The sequence below is a fragment of the Myotis daubentonii genome, chromosome 1, assembly GCF_963259705.1.
Source record: "Myotis daubentonii chromosome 1, mMyoDau2.1, whole genome shotgun sequence".
Taxonomy (NCBI): Eukaryota; Metazoa; Chordata; class Mammalia; order Chiroptera; family Vespertilionidae; genus Myotis; species Myotis daubentonii.
In genome coordinates this window covers 158809056-158831971 of record NC_081840.1, presented here as the reverse complement: position 1 = coordinate 158831971, position 22916 = coordinate 158809056, and the positions used below count along the sequence as shown (strand labels likewise).

General features: G+C 39.8%; 1 long non-coding RNA gene across 2 annotated transcripts in view; it reads left to right on the top strand.

Moving 5' to 3' along the window:
• Positions 1 to 15148, top strand: part of LOC132215540 (uncharacterized) — a 49286-nt gene extending 34138 nt beyond the window's left edge. For both annotated transcript variants that reach the window (XR_009448538.1, XR_009448537.1), the window contains exons 2-5: positions 8935 to 9009; positions 9577 to 9760; positions 13403 to 13472; positions 14733 to 15148. This is a non-coding gene — a long non-coding RNA (uncharacterized LOC132215540). The remainder of the gene's footprint in view (positions 1 to 8934; positions 9010 to 9576; positions 9761 to 13402; positions 13473 to 14732) is intronic.
• Positions 15149 to 22916: the final 7768 nt, after the last annotated feature.

Sequence of the window (22916 nt, the reverse complement as noted above, 5' to 3'; positions counted from 1 at the left end):
TGGAGTTTGGAAGAATGGTCTGAAACAACTGTGTAGGGCTGACATCTGGCTTCCTAAAACAATAATCCAGTATTGTCTTGTGACAGGGCAGATAGAAAATTTCAGAGACTCAAACTTGCCTGTAGAACCCACCTGGGCAGTATTGCCCAAAAATGTGTTCCAAGGAACCCTAGAGTCCCAAAGATAGCAACAGGCATGAGCACAACAAGGTTCTATGGGCAAAGAGGTGTGGGAACTATTGCCTCCTTCATCTTCTCTTAGACATTCTCAATTTATTTAAAAAACTAAAAGTACCAGGAAGACTCACCCACATTTACCAAACTTACTTAGCCATGGAAACCTTATTGAAGTAATACCAATTATCCTCTTGCATTTTGTTGGACTCATTCTTGCTACTCCTTAGTTATTGCTTCCCTTCAGTCATTGGTCTCCATGTAAAAACATGGAAACAGTCTAGCCTGTTTGAAGCTTGATGATAAACCAGAGTAGTTTAGGACAGAGGTGGGTAAACTATAGCCAGCAAGCCAAATCCATTTATGACATGAGGCTGCCTCATGTCATAAATAATGTTTTATTACAGCACAGCCATGCCCACTCATTTACATTTTGTTTATGTCTGTTTTCAGGCTACAATGGTAGAGTTGTGAAGTAGTGTCAGAGCTCACATGACCTACAAAAATACTTACTATCTGGTCTTTCATAGAAAATGTTTTACTACCCCAGATTGAGGACATCTCATTTCTACTTAAACTTTGCTTCACAAAAATTTGAGTTTTAAAAGCCATCATATTAACATTTTCTATCTTCTCTCTCACTTTTAACCCCAAGCTCCTATGCATATTTATTTCTTTGGGTGCCTTGACATATTTCCAATGGGAGACCCAATTTTTGAGAACTGTGGAAATAATGCAGGCTCTCACAATCCATGGGATTCAACCTCAATGGGTAAACCAACTCATTTTGTCTTCTCTCTCTTCCTATTTCTACTTCCATTCAGATCTTTATTCCCTTCAATTATTGTCCCTACCCTACCCTTCTAAGGCTTTTCAGCTCAAAGAAATATTCTAAAAGAACCTAGCCATTCCCACTAGTCCTGACACAAATAATACCTTTCGCAGTGCCCTCTACAAATATGGAATACAACGTGCAGAGTCTCTTTCTGCATATAGAGGGTGACAGGTGCATGTCACCACCCATGCAAGCACTAGTTTTCAAGCTCAATGAATCCTCTATTTAAATGTGCTAACTGTAGCAACACGTTAGTAACAGAAATAAAAGTTGAATCCCAGCAAGGCTTTTTCAATAGAACCCCTTGGGAGCATCGTTCCATGGAAGATGCTCCCAGGACTGTTCCTTTAAGGAAACACATGTATTGTGGGCTTTCCTTCTTCCAATATTCAAAATTAAGCACCTCCAAATGGCTCACACACTGAAGTTTATAACCTCAGCCTACACAAGTCCAGTGCAGAAAGATCTACAGCCTGCAGGCAGAGCGAGAAAGCTCTTTAAAGATGAATCATTTTCATAAATGAGTGCAGAGGGAGGTCAGGCCAGGGGACAAGGAAGGTTACATGTGTGCCTGAGATAAGGCCCCATCCATCCTCCCCTTACTGTCAGGTCTTGATGGGTGAACATTGCCTTGAGCTCTCATAAAACATGCTGTTTGCAGAAAACTTGCAGGTGGTTCATAAAAAAGTCCAAACTGTTACCATGAAATTTATTTCCCACTGCGGGATCTGTTTATAATAGAAACGAAGGATCTCAACTAGAAATTAAGTATCTCAGAGTGACTTATATTGGCTGGGAGGATTGAAAAATTCAACCCGCTTCCCAATCATTGCATTAAAAATGTCAAAGTCTTTGTATTGACGACATCTTGACAAGATACAAGTATGTTCAAAAGAAAAATAATGTCCATTATGTGCACAGCCCTTTATCCCTGGGGTAAGAATAGACTAGGTGAGATTTTATTGGGAGAATTTAATCAGACAACTGAACTCTTCATCATTTTTTATTTCTGAAGCATGTCAAGAATCTGTTATTTACAATTTTCCCATCTGTATGGTCAAAGTGAAAAGGGCATCTTATTTTTTTTTTAGGTTGGTAGGAGATATTTATTATCTTGAAGCCAAAAAGAGATTGGGGGCATTGGCAATGTTGGCTATAATTTGACTTATCTCCATATAGAAATTGAAAGGAAATGCTGAGACAATTCATGTAGGTAATTCAGATCCTAAAACCTCTGGTACTTGAAATAAAGAGATAAATGAAAGAGAAGTGCTAAATTCTGTTCATGTTTGTTCTTCCAGTGTTGGTTTGTAATTGGCTCAATTTATCACATCACATGCACATATACTGTATGGTAATTTTAAGTTGCTGAAAATAGTTTTGGTCATCAATTTCAATCAAATTCATAAACTTAACACATCAACATAGCAGAATATTGTTCTGAGAATAGCATACAGAATCCAAGCAGCTTATAGCTGGAGGAAATCTTCCACCCCAAGCACAGGCATGGCAGGCAGGCTTCTGCAAAAATAGGAACCCCCATGCACCCTCTATCCTACCACATTGAGCTAATAGCTGTGGTCCAAGCCTCCATCCCACCCACATGAACATCCATCCCGCTCCTCTATTCCTTCACCCAGGTGAAGTCGGAGGGTCAGAGTATAAAGTGGACTGAGAAGCAATGTTTCTAATTCGAAACCTTTATTTGAAATATGATTGTCATGAGGCCTGACTTTAAGCAATAGCAATAAACCAGAGATGTTTCTCTTCAGTACCTTCTCGCTCCTCCTGTCTCTACTTTTACCCTCCTCCAACCCCGCACTCGGACTACCCAAGCCCTGCTGAACCACTGTGGCCTGTCTGCATAGGAAGTCCTGTGTTATCTACCCAAATATGTCCTACTCCTCCTTGTTTCATGGAAAATTAACATTTCCCGTATCCCATTTTCATCTCCCAAAGCGTAGAGACCATGTCTAAGGTCTCAACAGTTCTATAACTAAAGTTTACCCTCTTTGTATTAACAGCAAGTTTAAAAAGGATAGACAATTCTGGTCAAATGGGTTACCCCAAAAGAATAGATTTACAACTAAGGAGTTTCAGGCATTGTAGCAACCATAAGAGTAGTGTATTTGGAAACAAAGGAGCCTCTTGCACTTCAAGTGACTACCTTTGTATTTCTTATATGTATTTTGCCAGTTTTTGTCTTACATTTCAACATCAAAGGGAAGTAGGAGTTTGCTGTTTGGAATGTTAGGTTATACAACTCTTGTAAGTATTGTATCCCCGAAGGTGTTTAATCAATATTCTCCCTTTGGGGGTTGAACGACCCTTTCACAGGGGTCGCCTAAGACCATCGGAAAACACATATATAATTACATATTGTTTTTGTGATTAATCACTATGCTTTAATGATGTTCAATTTGTAACAATTAAAATACATCCTGCATATCAGATATTTACATTACGATTCATGACAGTAGCAAAATTACAGTTATGAAGTAGCAATGAAAATAATTTTATGGTTGGGGATCACCACAACATGAGGAACTGTATTAAAGGGTCGCGGCATTAGGAAGGTTGAGAACCACTGTCCCAAATAGATAACTTGAGTACAAGTAATGTGGTAGGAGACAAAATTGTCTATGTTGTCCAGTGATTGATATTTGCAATTTTAAAATTATAAAATGGGAAGGACTTCATCTGCTCTCTATTCTTCTCTACTGCTTCTAGCAAAGTGCTATGTAAGATGACACACATGAGTACTTTTCTAGTCCTAAAGGTCTTCAAGAAAAGATTCCTTCTCAGTCTCTCATTTCAGTGTTTAATGTCACTCATTGTCACAGAATGCCTTCCAATCTGAGCCCTCCCATGGAAAGGCATACAAGAAGGTCTACACTCACTCATTCCGAGCACAAATAGAGTTTGAGTATGTGCAACATGCAAGTATAAGAGTTTCACATAACCTAAAATCAAGCAAGAAAAAAAGGCAAATTTAATATTATGTAAGTTGTATAATAAAATAAAAATAATAGTTATAACTTATATAATTCTTATCAGCAAAACAAAAAGTACTATGCTAAGAATTTAATTCAAAATAACTAAGTTATTCCTACAACAATACTATGGAGTATAATTATTCCCATTTTACAGATGAGAAAATTAAGGTTTCAATTAAGTTATGGTTCAAGGCCATCTACCTAGAAAGTGGCAGAGCTAGGAGTTTGTTTATTAAATAAAATATTAAATTTTCTAAAATATTTGTGTGTGCAGGGGACTGGGAAGAGAGACTATTAGAGCTGTCAAGGAGTATTTTATTAGAGCCTAAACTAGGAAGTGGAAATACAAAGGGAAGCACAAATGCTAAAAACTTATAGAAATACAATTGACATAATTAGACATCAGATATCAGGTGATGGTAAGAGTTAAAAAAAATAATCAAATATGAATCCACATTACAGATAGGATAGTAGTAACATTACCCAATAGTACAAAATAATAAAAATGTTATTTCTACTGACCCAAAGCATATTACTTTTCTAAGTGTTGATCTAAACCTTCTTAGTCCACAACTTACACAAATACTCTATCTGCAATAAAACATTTTATGATACAAGAAGACATAATAAAGGCAGACATGTCGCCAAGGACATTTGCAGGTCAGTGTTAAAACTCTATAAGGATGAAAGACAATAATTTGTAGAATGAAGAAGAGAAAAAGTTGCAGAACAGTTGGCTCATCATTCAGAAGACTCACTTTGCTCTAGCAAGTTGCATTCCCTTGTAGAAAACAAAAACGATAAAAAAACATTAAAAGGAGATTAGGAAGTAGGACAATTCTATTTTAAGAATTATATATTTGAAGATAAATGTGAACATATAATTTCAAATAAAGCTAATCCAGCTAAGATGGAATAATTACAACCAAATCTCCCTCCCACCTGAAATAACCAAAATGTGAATAAACTAAAAATCCATGAAAGAATGGTCTGTAAGACCATGTATATCAGACAATGAAGGACAATGATCCTTCAAAGATGAAAAGAAAACACAGTGAGCCTAATAATAGCACAGCTTACTGCCTTGAGAGAATCTCCCAGAAGCGGTAACTCAGGTGGGGCTTAGTGTATTGTGTGAGTCATGGCACTGGAGTTGAGGCGCTAAATTGACCAAGGCAATCCTGTTCTAAAGATCAAGTGTCAAAGGAGAGAGAGCTGCTCAGAGAGAAAATGCCAGATATCTGCAGGTAACACCCCCTCTAGTACCCAACTTAGTACTGACCAGCTCATGCATCTGAGGAAACTATTCAAGACCACAAAAAGAATCATCCAAAGGGATTTAAAGGTAACAGTGCCTGGCACTCACTCAGACTTTGGAATATTTCCCAAAAGCTGGATTAGAAAGCCTCAAGATTCACAGGACATCAGGTAGAGTACTTAAATGGGTATTTTCTCAGCAATAGAGAGAATAATTAACCCTAGAGGGAGCACTCTCCAATCCACCTAATAAATCTTAGACCCAGAAGGAACAAACTGTTTCTAAGTAACTAGACTGCATCCCAGAACAAAGTTCAAGAACTCTTACAGAGCCCTGGCTGGTGTGGCTCAGTTGGTTGAGCATTGTTCAGTGCACCGAAATGTTGCTGGTTTGATTCCCAGTCATGCCTGGGTTGTGGGCTTGATCCCCAGTAAGGAGCTTACAGTAGGCAACCCGTCGATGACATTTCTCATCATTGTTTCTCTCTATCCCTCTCTCTCTCTCTCTCTCTCTCTCTCTCTCTCTCTCTCTCTCTCTCTCTTCCTCTGTCTCAAAAATCATATTTTTTTTAAAAAGAACACTTACAGAAATTTAAAAAAAATCCAGCATCCCATAATGCAAATTCCACAATGTCTAATATCTAATAAAAAAACATGCAAAGAAGACAGAAAATATGATCCATAATGAAGAGAAAAATCTATCAATCAAAATACCCAGAACAGACATAACTTTTAGAATTAGCAGACAAGGACATTAAAACCATTATTATAAACATAGCCCATCTGTTCAAAAAGTTAAGTAGAAAGATGAAAGAGATTTTTTAAAAAGACCCATACCCAATTTCTAGAAATGAAAATTTCAATGTGTGAAATGGAAAATTCACTGGATGAGATTAATGGCAGATTCGATATTATAGGAAAAAAATAATTAACTTGAAGACATAATACTAGAAACTATCCAAAATAAAACATAGAAAATACAATTTTTAAAAAAGAGCAGCGCGTCACTGAGCTGTGAGAAAATAACAAGCAGTCAAATATACATGTAATTGGAATTTACAAAGGAGAAGAGGGGGGAAGAAAATTATTTGAAGAACTAATGGCAGAAATTATTAAAAATTTTATAAAACTTTAAACCTATAGATTATAATAGCTCCTCCTTACTCATCTACCCAATCTCCCTTTTCTTGTGACATGATTTTAGATAGAGAAGTAATAAGTAAATGATTATATTAGCATTTTAAACATATCACTATAATAGCAATATGTGTGGATGACTGGAAGACAGGAGTTAATGAATATAATTTGCAATATAATTTGCAATATTTCAGAAAAGAAGCAATCCCCTAAACTAAAGTAGTGACAAAGAGGGTGAAACGAAGGACCCAAATTTGAGACACACCTAGAATTATAACATTGAGAGTCCATGATTGCAACAGGATTAAATCAATTAGGGCATATAAGGCCTATCTAAGGTTTTTTGGGAAGATAATCAAAGACTTTTTATATCAGAAATGTCTTTCAAGAAGGGCTCAAATGTTCAGATGGGTAGGAAAGTATTTTAAATGGAAGGCCTAGCAAAAGAAGTGGCACAGAAGAAGAAAGTGCTACCTAATATCTCAAAAACAGCAACCACTCTGGTGGGACTTCAAGGGTCCTGACCAGGGCATAAGGAGAAAGGAGCTGGGAAGGTAGACAGAAGGAAGCTGCAGAAGGCTTTGAACAGCCAGGTAAACTTTAGAAAATCAAGCTCAGTGTCTGAACAGGAGATAGGACATGTGGTTTAGGGTGTTAGAAGGGAGGAGGCAGGGAACCTGTTTGTGATACTATCATAATATTCCAATTGATGGTAAGTAAAGAGCTCAGTTGGCATAGATGCAATGGGAGCAGACAGATGCAAGAGACATCACAGAAGCAACGTGTTGGTGGGGGGCGGGGGGGGCGGGGCAAACGCAGGATTTCTGGAAAGCCAGAAAGCCTCAGGCTCTAAACTATGTAGGCCCTTTTCGAGTTTCCTCTTGTTATCCATGAACTCCAGTCTGGAGTTAGTAATCTGGGCCTATTCATGCCAGCATGTCCCATAAAGATATAAAGAGAGATACATAAGTTCCCAAATAAACATATACATAGATATAAAGATACCCAGATAGACTGATATGAAGATACATCGATTCATAGATCCAGGTACAATGTATAATTGGAAAGATACCTGTTTGTTATTCTATAACTCAAAGGTGCATTACAAGGAGCAAGAAAATGTTCCAAATATTGGCTCCAGACACTTCTAAAAAATTGGGTGATAGGTCAGAATGAGTAGGATAAACAGGAGTTCAAACTTTTCCAAACCAGTTTTTCTATCTCTCCACTCCATAACATTACCAGTACAGCAGGCTTGCTGTTTATTGAACATAAAGACACTCCTACTCCTTCCCCAAATGCCTCGAGTCCATATGGGCACACAACAATCCAGTTTTAAGCTCTCTTCCTAAATACTCACAAACAGCACAGTGAGTGACATTACATTGTTGAGTCAGCCATGCTAGGGCTTCAAGCCTATGTAATGTTCCAGGTGTTTCAAAACCAGGTTCAGGACACTGCAGTGCCCCAAGGCTTTTATGAGAGCTATAATCCCCAGCTGAATGCAAGCAGCAACAATTTGATGGGTTACAGTAGTGGTGATGGCAGTTCACACATTTTATAAATGCTGATCATGCTTTAAGTCACCAGGTTCTTTGTTATGCAACGTCTCTTGAATTACTAGGTAGCTTAGTTGGGTTTATTAGTTAATGCTACATGATAACATAGTAATAATAATTAACTCTATCCCATTCAAAAGAAGTAGTATAAAGATCCTACACTGTGGTTTAGAAAGCAGAGGTAATTATAGCTCTACCCCATAATTGCATGGTTTATCTATCTCTATGAGCGTGCCACTTGACGATAACAAAGGAGAGGCTATGCAACTTTCATTGAGAAACCTGGGAGCCATGTGAAACATTGAAGGATTTACCTATAAAACTCTGAACTTTTGCTAGAAGTTAAGATCTAGTTCAGGGTGATTTTAACTAGAGAGATAAAATGATTTAAAAGGAAGAGGATTAACACAACAGGTATTGGGAGCTCATCTATGAATGAAATTATTTGTTCTCATTTGATTTTGAATTGAGTGAGTAGCATCTTGTTTAAGGCTTTCTATAGGAAGGTGTCAAAATGCCATGTGTTTTGGTGGTCTCTGATCCATTGTATCTTACTATCTGCCTACATAACTACCACCCTGTCCTGCTGTCCTCACACAATAATGAAAGAGTTTGACATTAGAGTCCCAGCCTGGGTTTACATTTTGCCTATTGGCCAAAATTTAAATCTGCATGATTTTAGATAAATTACTTGCCCCATCAACCTCAGGTTTCTCATCTGTAAATTGGTACTAATAACTAATTTAGATTATTATTGGGATGGTATTATAAAATGCTTTGCAAACTCTAAATGCTAAAAAAAAAATGATCATTCTACCATTTACTTGTTACATGATATACTATGTTCATAGGAATGAAAGATATTAGATTAGAAATACTAAAATCTTTTGAATTAGATGTTTTATGAAATGAAAACTATTATGTATAACTTGCTAAACCATCCTATTTTACATTTTCGCTATTGCCCTTGCCTGTAGAAGCACCATTTCAGCTGGATATAGAATGCAGATGCTACTAAGCAAGGCCATGTGAAGAAATAGCTGCATAGCTAAGTACAAAAATATTATGTAGTCAACCATGGTTACTGCATAGATGATGAAACAAAATATGCCTGAAACTTTCATGTCCCAGGAGAGGAGATTAAACAGGATTCTCTCACTAGTCTTAAAATATTTATCTATCAGATAGGGATATTTGCAATAATGTGTGAAATACCAATGTCGTTCCCAGTTATAAAGAAACAAAACTGGCTAAATTGTGATGTTCATTTCTCCACCTGAAATGAAAACTGGCAATAAGGGAAATAATAAGAGATATCTGGGGCTAAGACTCTGGAAATTTGCTTAGGGCTTTGGAAACAGTATCAGTGTCTGCTCAAACCTGACACCAAACTTAACCTCTCCCACCCTCAAGCCAATTGGGATGAAAACCAGTTCCACTTCAGGCTTAACTTTATGAAACCGGTATTGTCAATCCAGAGTCTGTTTAAGCCATTTTAATAGATCAAGTCAGGATGGTATCCTCATAATTTAGTGTCATGAGCAGTACAAATAAAGCTTTCAATGACATCTAATCAGAACATTTTCTTTTCTCTTCCCTAAAACCATTATTCCATAAAGGTCCAGATTTCCCCAGCCTGTCAGTCATTACAACTACAAGCTGCCCAAGCACATTCGAAAGCCATTGAGCAGCTAATTTCCCAAGATAGATTTAAAAGACATGAGATAGCTGTGGTTGTGGTCTCTCTGGCTCCCACCACACAAAGCAGAGTTCTGAAGTGCATGAGGATTTCTTTTGCTGGTGGTGAGCTATTGTTTAAACATTGATTGCCTCTTTTTACTATAATTCACTTTCTCTCCCTCCTCATTCACCACCACCACCAGTCACAGATTTCATTCACAGCCCATCAGCGGAAAGTTCTGTGCTCGAAACACTGACAAAATGAGCCATTTACAGGTCAGATCTTGGAGAGGAAAAAAAAATAACACTCAGAGATATTAACTAAAACTTGAGTGAATTTTTCTTATCTACTCAAAAGACTTAACATGCTTTTTATGCCAATGAAGTCTGGGATATACAACAGAAAATGAAGTAATTCATGTTAAAGTAATTTCATAATACAAAAAAAAAGGACTATACTAATGCAAGATGTTTGAGAACTATATGGCATATCTCATTAGAGACTCAAGGGGCACTGGACAATTTCCCAGCCTACTTTGCACAGAGCAAGTACATGGTGATTCGTGGCCCAAGGAAGGAACCACAGATTTTAAAATCAGGTCTAGATGTGAATCTTGAGTTGATTTCTTATTTTGATCATGAACTACTTAATTTCTCTGGGCCTCAATTCCTTATTTGAAGAAAAGAGTAATGTTACCTATCTCACAGGTTTTGGGGAGTCATAATGAACCAATTGACATCATTAGCAATCTCTGGCACATAGAAAACTATCAATACATAGTAGCTATTATTATTATTTTATCATTACTATTTCTTTTGACTCTGTGATGTCAGAAGCAGAGGCTGTTTTTCTCAAAGAAGAAACACAGTAAGGGTAATAATTAAACAGATATATAATATTAACCATGTGTCATGCATAATTAATGCATCATTCTATAAAGAAACTGAGGCATGGGGAGGTAAAGTAATTTGCACAAGGCCATGCCGCTAATAAGTGATGAAGCTGGATTTGCACCCAAGCATCCTGGGTGCAGAGTCAGTGCTGCCAACCATCACACTCTAAAGCAGGTGTGTTCCAAATGCAGCTCAGTTATGCTTATGGTCCTTGTGATTATAAAAAGCAGAAGCACATCAAAATGAAATTGAACACAAAGAGTTTATTGTAAGCCTAACAGAGACTCCTGAGGCCCTGAAGCTCGGGTTCCTGGTCATGACTCAGAGAGCAGTTCTGAGTTCAGGGCAGTACTATCACCTCGGCAAAGGAGGAGCACATGCTGTACAAGTTCTCCTGTTTCCACCTTCAGATGGAATTCCCTGCTCGCTCCATTGAATCTTTCAATTCTGTTTCCCCACAGTTCAATTCCTCCATAATTTAACTGGATATTCCAAGGAAAGGAAGCACCAAGAAGCAGTTGAAGGGGTGGTGTCCATTCCTGAGCCAGTCAGAGTTCATGCTACAAACATGGCTGCCAAAATTTATTGTTAGTAAAAGCTTTAGACTAGAGAAAGGAACTATCAACACTAATAAAAGAGAAAAATGGTAATTGGCGTACGATGATACCCTTTTCATTGGCTAATCAGGGCTATATGCAAATTAACTGCCAACTATGATTGGCAGTTAACTGACAACTAAGATTGGCAGTTAACTGACAACAAGATGGCGGCTAATTTGCATATGTAGGCACAATGCAGGGAGGCAAAAGGGAAAGCAGGAAGGAAGCCCCCTGCCACTGACAGTGATCGGAAACCCAGGGGGGAGCTAAGAGCTGGGGGGCAGGGCAAAGGCGGCCCTGGGGCCGCCTTTGCCCTGCCCCCCAGCCATGATCAGAGAATCAGGCGCCTTTGCCGCCCTGGCCAGTGATAGCAGGAAGTAGGGGTGGAGCCAGCGATGGGAGCTGGGCACGGTCGAAGCTGGCAGTCCTGGGAGCTAGGGGTCCCTTGCCTGGGCCTAAAGCAGAGCCCACGATCGCGGGGCCGCTGCAGCTGTGGGTCCCCGCTGCCCGAGCCGGACGCCTCAGCCAGAGGCGTTAGGCCTGGGCAGGGGCGGAGCCTGCAACCACGGGGAGCTGGGGGTCCCCTGCCAAGGCCTGACACCTCTGCCGGAGGCCTCAGGCCTGGTCAAGGGGCCGATCCAGTGATTGGTGATCAGAGGGTGATGAGGGTCAACTCCTCTGGCCGAGGCATCAGGCCTGGGCGGGGGGCGGAGCCGGGGATTGGGGGGATATGATGGTCCCCTTGCCCAGGCCTGAAGCCTGGGTCAGAGGCATCAGGCTTGGGCGGGGGGTGGAGCAAGCGATCAGAGGGAGATGGGGGTCCCCTGCCCAGGCATGACACCTCTGTCAGAGGCGTCAGGCCTGGGCAAGGGGCCGATCCTGCGATTGGAGGGTGATGGGGGTCAATGCCTGAGGGCTCCCAGTATGTGAGAGGGGGCAGGCTGGGCTGAGGGACACTCCCCCCCGCCCCCACACCCAGTGCACGAATTTCGTGCACCGGGCCCCTAGTCTATAGATACTTCGAAACAGATCTTTCTCATTAGTACCTTGCTGTCCTTTTAGCCTTCTCAGTGAGTTGCGTTATCCCACAGTGACTGTGCCCAGAGAGGGCCTGCCTCAGGTCAGCTGTTAGTGTGTTGGTTCTTAACTTTGTGCAGGAAAGATTTCACAATAGGCGTCCAGATGATTTTGACATTATGTTTATTAAAGCTGGGGACAGTGAAACAAAAGAAGGGCTTAAAGAAGCAATAGGTAAAAGAAGCAACAGGAGAGAACCTAGGCAGGGCTGCTTTGGCTCACTGAGAAATGGAAGCCACAGTAAAAAGTGAGCCAAGGCAGGGCTGCTGCTCATTCACTGAAAACTCTGTGAAAAACAGGGCCTTGGAGACAGGTTCAGAGGGTAAGTCCAGGATGAGCTGCCACTGCCCGCTGCTCCCCTGGTTGCAAGTCCAATAGAGTGAGATACAAGGCATGGGTGTGCTCTAATGAGAGTGCACCACGGGTCCTTTGTCTTGAGGCTTTTTATCTTTTTTTGGCCAATGGGAATCCTAGGGAGAGTATCAGGGACAGTCTTACCAGAATATTCATTAGGTTTCCAGGTGTGTCCTTTAATATGTTGATTCATCAAAAGGTGTATGTAGAAGGGTCAGGGTTACTCTCTGGCTAGTTTTATTTTTAAAGAATGTTATTGAAGAGGGACTGGGACTGAGGCTGGTCTGCCCTGGGACAGTCTGGAATGGTAGACTATTTGCTCCTAAGTGTCCTTGGTTAGGGAAGATAAAACCTTATGATTCATTAGCTGGCTATAAATTGCTCAAATTGTTTGGCCTAGTTTAATTAATTTGTCTCAGTTTTCCTTATTCCACTTGTCAATGAGTTTCCCCAGTTTCTTACTTTCCTGCCTCATAAGGAACTTAGTGAGTGAACTCAATCTTTGGAAGCAGTGAGCTTAAAAAATATATTATACCATCACTGGCCACTGAAATTAGACAAGTTATCAAAATTCTCTAGGACTGCCTCCTCAGGTATGAAATGAGGATGATAATAATAATACTGCCTCATAGGTTTACTTTGAGTGTTAAGTGAGATGGCATATGTAAAATATTTAGGCATAAATCTTGGCACGTGGTGTAAGTGTTCAGTAAATGTTGCCTATATTTTTATCACCATTCCCAGCTCAAAAGTCTTTATAAATGGACTTCAGCCTTCTTAGTTTTGTGCATCTAATCTCTCTGTCCTCTTCCCTTCCAAATTTTCACTTTTTCTTTAATAGCCAAGTAGTCAAGGCATCCAAGGAATCAAAAAGGGCCAAAATTGGATACACAATGAAGCAGAGGAAGGCAGTAAGTAGACAACTGTGTGTGGTAAATACTGCTGATTGCCACCTTTTGGTCTTTTTTCCTTCATAACAACAAAAAAAATGATATAGTATACAGTTCACATATTACATTTTCAGCCTGTTTTGCAGCTAGATGTGGCTTTGTGACTAAAGTCTGATCAATGAAATGTAAGGCAGAATTCCGTGGGTCTCCAGAGAAACATTGTGCAATGCTTCTCTTTTGTGAGGCAAATAACCTTTATCTTGCTCAAGCTGCTATTATTTTAGGTTTATTTGTATCAAAATATAATCCTAACATATGCAATGAACCTAGAAATCTTTCATTAATGTCTAATAATGAAAATGTTAAAGATAAATGCATTAATTGGAAGAGAATGGATAAGTGGAAAGAAGATTAAAGAAGGAAAGATGGATAGGATCCTTGCAATTGAAAATCATCTTCCTCAAAAGAAAAAAGACACGTATTGTAGCAGAGTTTTAGTTAGTTTGTCTAAGGTGATTAACCTAAAGGGAAATTATCATGATCTGGTACTTCAAACTAGATACACATTTAGATAATTAGATATCTACCTGATCCACTAAACTCCTGAACGTAATGAGTAAATGTCTTGAATTTTCTCTACTTTGCTTTCACTTTTTTAAATGAACATTATAAATCTTACCTTCCAAGATTATCTGAGCATTATTTAGGGCATCACCAAGAATATTTTACTAACATCCTCACACACTTTCTTGCCATCTCTGGTCAACCAAATTCTTTTTGGCCAAAACTATCACCTTTCATGTCCTGGCTCTGAAATGTAACATAGAATTCAACCACCAACACAAATTCCCATAAAAACAAGAAGCAGAATAACACAAAGACTCCCAAATGTCTGAAAGGTCCGGCCTACCATGTCTTGTGATCCATGCTTCTTTGACTGATGGAAGAAAGTTGTGGCTTTAAAATCCTTACTCAGTTCCAAAATTATCTAGCTTCTTTGAACTCCTGTTTTCTCATTGGCAAAATGTTATACTTTTCCCCAAAGTATCTTTCAAAATTTAGAAGATATGTATTCATCCATTTAATAAATATTTATCTGAATACACTCTAGGTTCTCTTCAGTCTTTGGGATCCAGAAGTAGATAAAACAAAATCCCTTCCCTCATGGAGCTTATGTTCCAGTATCGCAAATTAAAAAGATTAAAAAGAAAAGAGTTGGAGGAAATGTTATTAAGCTGTTATCTTTGAGATTCTCTACTTCTCTATTTCACTTTTCTCTAGTGACACCAGGACCCAACAGTCTCCATCTGCTAATAGGAGGTACCAGAGAGAGACCAGAGTGGTTGGGTTGGAAGAAGAAACCTGCCTCTTCCATTTGCTCCTGCCAACAGCTCCCCATCAATGGCTCTTTATCCTGGTAACAGTGGTTGATTTCAGAAGCTGCAAGTGGTTCCAATTTTCAGTTTTTCCACACTTCACACCTCACTATGCCCCCTTAAAGACCACCCCGCCTTGCCCTGGCTGGTTTGGCTCACTGGATAGAGCGTCGGCCAGGGGACTGAAGGGTCCCAGGTTTAATTCCGGTCAAGGGCATGTACCTTGGTTGTGGGCACATCCCCAGTGGGAGATGTGCAGGAGGAAGCTGATCGATGCTTCTCTCTCGTCGATGTTTCTAACTCTCTATTCCCCTCCCTTCCTCTCTGTAAAAAATCAATAAAATATATTTTAAAAAAAGACCAACCTCCCCCCCCCCCAGATAAGCAGTGTCCCCTCCTCAGAGGTGAGAATTTCAGCTCTATGCTTCTAAATTTTAATTACCCAACTTCTTCCTGTTGTTCTCCAAGCCTGTGTTAGTCCACTAGGCTTTCATAACAAAGTATCACAGACTGAGTGGCTTATACAACAGAAATTTATTTTCTCACAGTTCTGGAGGCTGGAAGTCCAAGATCAAGATGTGGACAGAATTGTTTCTCCTGAGGCCAATCTCCTTGGCTTTCGGATAGCCATCTCTTCCCTGTGTCTTCGCCTGTTCCCTCTGTGTCTGTGTCCTAACCTCCTCTTCTTACAAAGACACCCTCAGATGGGGTAGGAACCACCCATCTTAATTTAATCCTCTTTAAAAGCCCTATCCCCAAACACAGCCACATTCTGAAGTCCTGGATGCTAAAACTTTAACATGAATTTTGGGGAAGACCCAATTCAGCCCAAAACACAGCCCTAGCTGTTTCACATAGTTAATACCTCTATAAAACCTCACTTGCCTTTCTTTTTTTTTTCTTTTTTCCCCCCTTTCAGTTCTCTAATACTTGGTTAAGAATCTTATATTAAATCCTCTGTGTTAACTTATTACATGGTTTCTACATTTTGAATGGATCTCAGCTGATACAGTATGTCTCATGGTGATAGTACTTTGGAGTAAAAATAAAGCAGAAAAAGGAAGTAGAAGTGCTACAGTGAGGGTGGGTTTCAACTAACATAGGAGGGATAGAAAGGACTCATTGGCAGGTAACATTTTAACAAAACCTGCAGGAGGTGAAAGAATAAGCCACGAGGCTTTCTTGGGGCAAAACATCTTCTGAGAGAAGAGGTGGCCTGGTGATAAAAAGGCTCCAGAATTCTTATTGAATATTGTGCAATGCTCATTGAGACAAGTCAGTGCAGAGCAAAGAACTAACTTGCTCTGATGGACTCTTTCCCATTGCAAGCATGTCAGTCATTGCCAGTGGGGTGCTGGGAAGTACTGAGTAAGTCTCACATTAAAATAATAATAAGAATTTTAGGGCTGGCAAGAATCTTATAGTTCATCTAACCCACTTTTCACATTTTAGACCCAGAATTCAGTTGACCAGGTTCATGCTGTTGATTGACTGTGAAACTTGGAACTTCAGTCTCCTGATTCTCTCAGTTCAGGAGTCTGTGTGCTTTCCACATCCATAATGCAACAAGTATTGGGTTGACTATAAGCAAATAATCAGGGATATACTTCCACCAAAAATGCCCAGTCCTCAGATTAAAATAAAACTTATCGTTCAATCATATCTTGGGGGGAGGGGGAACATGCAAATATTTTGACATACGAATAAAGACATGGGCAATAGTCCACAACCTTAATCAAGAAGTAACAATAATACTAATGTATACTCTTTATGGTGTTTTTTCTCAGCCCATATTGCAGATGTAAGCCCTTGGATTCTCTTCCGGATCTAGACCTAAACCCAGTTGCTCCTCTGTCTTTTCCAGAGGTGCTTGAAAGTAAGGTCTTCCACATTACTTCATTTTTGTTAGCCCACAAGATGCCAAGTAAGTGTTACCAGCTTGCAGAAACCAAAATCCTGGCCACTGACAGAACTCTGATGACAAGCCTAATAGCATGAAGAAAGAACATGGCATAAACCATTTTGTTAGCAGTGTTCAGATCCTCATTTTGCAAGGCTCTCAGTAGGACATAGATGTTTTTATGCCACAAAGACAAAGGCTTTTGCTTTCTTTCTAGAGAAAATTGTAATATCATTACTACACATTGGCTCTGCTTTGGACCCCAGAGCACAGGATGGCCATTGCACATTAGCTCCTGACAAGAAACCCAAAGAAGCAGCATGGTTGCTTTAAGACACAGCAGTGCTTCTAAATATTCAATGCATGCTGCTTGCTTTTGTATGCCATAGGTCTCCATAGTGTGTTTAGCTTAAATGGGAACCTCATATATATCATATTTTTTCTATATTTACTAAGGACTCGTTTCATTGCAGTAATCATTAGCATCATTAACAAAAATGTATTGATGTTACATGCAAGGTACTGGGAGAAGTAAATAGATGGCACAGCAAAAATCTTTGTTACTGCCTCTAACATAGTTACCACAAGCTAAGAATAGCAAAGGCTGAAAAGACACAAGTGGGGAGGAGTGGATTAAAAGGAATAAAAAGATTATAAAGAGAGAGAAAACATGAGGTTATTATTGCATTAGGAAACTAGTAGTGATGCATTGTAATTTCAGTGAAATAAATGTAAAATTTCATTAAAAATTATTTCTGAAGATACATGTTGTGATATGTATTACATATATTAGTTTTAAATTTGGCTTCCATTATAAATATAGTTTGATATGACTTTAATGCCCTCAATAAGCGAGATTTTGACTGACTGGGGAAGGCCAGCCCAAATGGGGGAAGGTATCTTTTATTTTTTAGTTTATGCATGTGACTGTACTATATGTTAACATTTTTAACCAGGGTGTCTTAGTTTTATAATAAATGTTTTAAATAGATGAATTCAAGGTAACTATCAAAAAAGCTCAGCATACAGAAGTGTCTGAGCATAACCAGTAGAAGAGAGGCTGAAAAGACTGACCAAATACTCTATGATATTTCACTAAGACATTATTCTTGAAGAACAAACAGAATATCAAACAAATAGTGTGGTCTATATTTCACTGTGTATTCAGGAAAGCAGCACAGGAGAAAGACCTAGAAATAAATAGGGTCAAATGCCAAAAATTATCTATATATATAAAAGCCTAAGCGACCAAACTACCCAACGACTGGTCACTATAATGCACACTGACCACCAGGGGGCAGCCGCTCAATGCAGGACCTTCCCCCTGGTGGTCAGTGCGCTCCCACAGCAGGAGCACCACTCAGCTGAGACCCACCTACCCTAAGGCAGCCACTCACTCCCTCAGTAATCCTGCAGGTCCAATCTCCAGAGAATGGGCTAGAGCCAGGCACCGATGGATCAGTGCCACTGGCACAATCCCAACAGCACGCCACCGCCTCCTGGAAGTCAGCCTTGGGCACCACCACCACTTCCCCACCCTAGATGCTCCACAAGGAAGAAACAATATAAAAGCATCCACCAGGTGGCTCCCGACAACCAGCGCGAATGTCAGCAGGACGAATCTAGATCCTGGGCCAGTAAGGGCATCCCACTGCCCACCCGGAGGGCCAATCTTGTCCCGCCCCCCCCCCCACCCCATTCCCCTTGGGACCCCACCCTTGCATGAATTCATGCACCGGGCCTCTAGTATAATAAAGAAAGAGAGTTTTCAAGAATACTCCACAACAAAACAAAGCTATTGGGGGATTAACCCTCCACTCCCAAGAGAATTTGATCACTTATGATCAGTGATAAGAACTGTAAAAATGATCTCAGAATTAATATGCCTAACTATTGGCATATGTATACCTACAACAATTAAACTTTGAATGTTCATTGCTAATTTATTCAAGTCAATTTCTCTAAGATTAATTACCAATATTTACTTTTTTCATTAGCATTTTGGGGTGTGTGTGTGTGTGTTTTCTTGTTTTACTCAACTTGTTTTGTTTTGTACTTGACTTTGATATTATTTTTATCACCAAGTGGAAGACTTAGGCAATAATCCGGAAAGACAAGCTATGGAGGCCTGGGGCTATTGGGAATTCTGCAGGAAGGAGGTGAGATTTGAGCTAAAATTCAATATTTGGATACGATTTTCTTTCATTTCCAGTGGAAAGCAGAGCTAATAAAAATGTGTCATTCTGCCCCCCCATGCCCACCAAAAAAATAAATAAGCCAATCATTTGTTTTTTTGGACCACCTGCCATGGTAGCTTTAGTCAGTTAGCTACGTTTATATGTAAAACATACTTGCTTTGGTGGGTGTGGTTCAGTTGGTTGGAGTGTTGTCATACACCAAAAGGTCACTGGTTCGATTCCCCGGTCAGGGCCCATACCCAGGTTTCAGGTTCAATCCCCTGTCACTGGTGTGTAAAGGAGACAACTGACAGATCAATGTTTCTCTCGCACATCACTGTTTCTCTCTTTCCCTCCCCCTTTCTCCCTCTCTAAAAATCAATAATAATTTTTAGAAAACATAGATTGTTGTTAATATTACTTATTTACAACATAAAATAATATGCTTTTATTATTTTAGTTTCCTAAATATTAAATGCTGTATAATCAAGCATAGTCCTACACACCGGACTTTAGAAGACATAGAAAATGCACACCTTTTGCATAAATATGGTGTCCAGCACAAGCTGCCAATGCCTCACACAGATCAGCCCACCTCATTCACTTCCTCTCTGATCTGATGCCCTCTGAGCCAACCCACAGAAAAGCCCACATAGCAGCCTCTCATGCTTGATCCCAATAAGCTGGAATAGATATCACAAGTGGTAGCAGAGATGCAAGTTACATAAACAGAGAAGAGCGTTACTGTCCACAGCTTGTAAAACTCCAGCAGGGTCGCTGCTCTTGCTGCTCATACACTGGCTCTCATCCGCCTAGTCCCTCCCTACACCCAGTCACTCCTGTAACAAGGCTCCCCTGTGCTCACAGCTTCTAAGTGGAGAAGGCCACTGGCCACCTGGGGCTTTATCTGCCCACTGTGTCATTTAGAGTCTTGCCTCCCAGCGTCCTCTATGTCCTGCACTCAGCATTCGCTGTCACCATGATCGTTCCCAGCTCTTTCTGTAAAATACCACGTCCCTAGTCCTACTTACACCTGCAAAGCTGAAGCTGCAGGTGTTTATCTGTACAGAAGTCACCAGCCGGCAGTGCAAGTCAGGGCAGTTCCCCCAGCAGCAGAAATTAATATGCACGGGAGTTCCAGGCTCAGGCAGTGTTTCTTTCCAATTATATTTACTCATTTTCGTGAGGTGTTATTTAATTTCTGAGGTTTCATGATAAATTGTACCAAAGCCATTCAGTTCCCTAACGCAATTTGTGATTCCGTTATGTGAAAAGACACTGCATTAAATAAAAATTAGTCTTAATATTAGGCCTCTCTGTTCTCTAAGCAGGAAACTCATCGCAAAGCCATTCTCATTTACAGTAATACATCTCGGCTTTGAAAACCGTGATAGCAAAAAGTGTGCAAAGGAGAAGGAAACTGTGCTTCAAAATGTCAAACAACATCTGTTTCCCATTTCTGAGAATTACAGAGCTTTCTCCAGCCCTTTAACCCTTTAGCCCACATTGTATCTGCCCCTTCGTAGTTTATTAGCTTTATCTTCAGAAGCCTTTCAGTAAAATGAAACCTGATATAGAAAGTGAATCTCTGCCTTAAGTTCTCTCCAAGGATTAGGGACGAGATTTATTAGAACAACGCCGCTCATGCTGTGAGCCTGTAAGGTTGTGTCAACATTTCAATTATAAACCTGTGCTTCCAGGGGTGTGTTCACAGTCTGTTGAAAAAAATTAATAATTCCCCAGCTTCAAATTTGGAAAGTGGGATAGTCATTTGAGGATCCGTGCTTGGTTTATTCAAATTTTTAAAAGCTGCATGCGCTTGACCTTTCCTAGTGTGGAAAATTATATCCATGAAAGTTTTGTACTCAAGACTGTATCACACAGTTAAAGCAAAAAATGTAATAGTGAGAATGATAACTTCTATAATTAGTTATATAATTAGAGCAAAAGAATCTAAAGGTGATCATGCTGGGACACTGCAAAATGCATCAGTATTTGAACATTTATTGTGAGAATAAGGCAGAAGCTATTTTGTCACATGCACTCATAGGCCTGTGACACTGTTCTTCCAGCTGTAACTGTAGGTCACCCAGGCAGCTGTGGTTTCTCCTAAGTGGTCTGCAACAAGCCCCTTGCCATCTAAAAGAACAATGGCTGAGGCGACTGGCAGAAAGGCATGGAGGTTCCAGAGCAACCTGCAAAACAGCAGTGAATGGATGAGTTCATCTTTGGTACCCTCCTCCTCACACTCCGTCGCCCTTCTCTTATGCTCCATGTCCTCTGTCTCTCCTCACACTGTCCCCTTAGCCTGTCATCCCAAATCATGGCTCTGGCTCTGAGACTTCCTCCTTTCACCTTCCTTGCCACCTGACACCATCCCCCAGTCAAAACTCACCTGCTACCCACTTAATGAATCGAGAGCCACCTATAAGGTTAGAAAGGCTCTACTGGGTTCTTCCTTATTTACCGCCAGCTGCTAAGTCTTCGATGTTTGTCTGTCTCAGAGTTTTGTACTTTTGAAAGGAGCATAGCTGGTGGAATGTAAGGCTTCCTTCTCTACAGGGGCAATGAGAAGGCTTTTTTAAGAAAGAAGTCTAAAGCTCTCTTCAAATAACATTGCGTAGGCAACAACAGACTTCTATAATTAAGAGATTTAATTAATTTCCCATTTTTCTACACCATGTAGAGAATTGATCATAAAATCTAAGTTCCATAAAGTCAGGGCTTTGCCTCTTTGTCATCTGCTAAACACCCTAGCACTTAAGTCATTGTAGATATTCAATAACTATCCAGTGAATGGAGGAATAAAGAAAAATGAATATATCAACTACTTCTTTATCAGCTGGGAGAACCTTAGTAACAAGTAACTTGCAAACACATTTCCTCAACACAGAAAAAAACTATTACAGTAAGGAACTGATTACCTAAATATTGGCATCTGCAGTGGCATGATGAAGAAAAATATTACATAAGAAATAAGTGAGTAATTAAGAGAAATACCCAAGAGCAATGTTTTTTCCTTTTTCTGACTTTTAAATATCACTCAAACCTTTACAATGTAGAATTTGAAACTGAAAGAAAGGTTAACTTTTCTGTCTCACCTCATGCACCTCCTATGTCTCAAATATAAAAAATATCTAAGAAATTAGTATTTTAAAAAATACGCTGTGTTTTGCTAATGTTACTCACCAGACTGTAAGTGCCTTGAAGGTAAGCAGGTACAATTCCTCTTTCATTTTTATACATACAAATGTCCAGATGGTGGTAACACAAAGAACATGTTTAATAAAAATGTGTGATTGATGGCTTCTTTAGAGTCAAGACTCCCTCTTCACCTCTCCTCTGCAGCACACATCTTCCCTAGACTTCTAAGAAGCATCGAATCAGCTTTCATTTTCAGCTACTCTCTGCCAAGGCTCAGATAGAGTGAGAAGAGATCAAAGGAGGTGAGGCAAAAAGAGAAACGGTCTGACAGTAAGGTCTTCTAGGTATTTAGACAATATGAGTGTTTAAGGCATCTTCATGTATTGCTTATCTGTAGTTTTTTTTTTATAATAGACAAGAATTACCTCTTTGAAGAAAATGATGTATTCATTGTTTAATCAAGTCTCCTGCCACTGTGAGCTGAGCAACTTCACTTGGCCACTTAGCCATTCTTGGTCCACCTCTTCCCTTGTACCTTTAAAACAGCTAGACCAGATGGTCTCAAAACTATTTCCAGAGCTGATTTTTCGTATTACTGCAAATATCTTCTGTTATTTCTATGTGGCTTTTCTGGAGCACCCAAAGTACACTCAGGTTCCCTGTTAATCTAATTCTACCTCAATTAGCCAACAGAGTTCTGGTGTTTTCCATGGAAAGTAAGGGTACTCATTGCCTAGAAGTTGCCCTTTTCGGGCCCATTGCAGTGAGGGAGACCAAAAAAGCACTGTGCTCCTAAGTGTTTATGTCCTTAGCCTTAATAGCAGTTTCTTCATGAGAATAAGAAAAACAAAATCTCCACGCCCTGGCA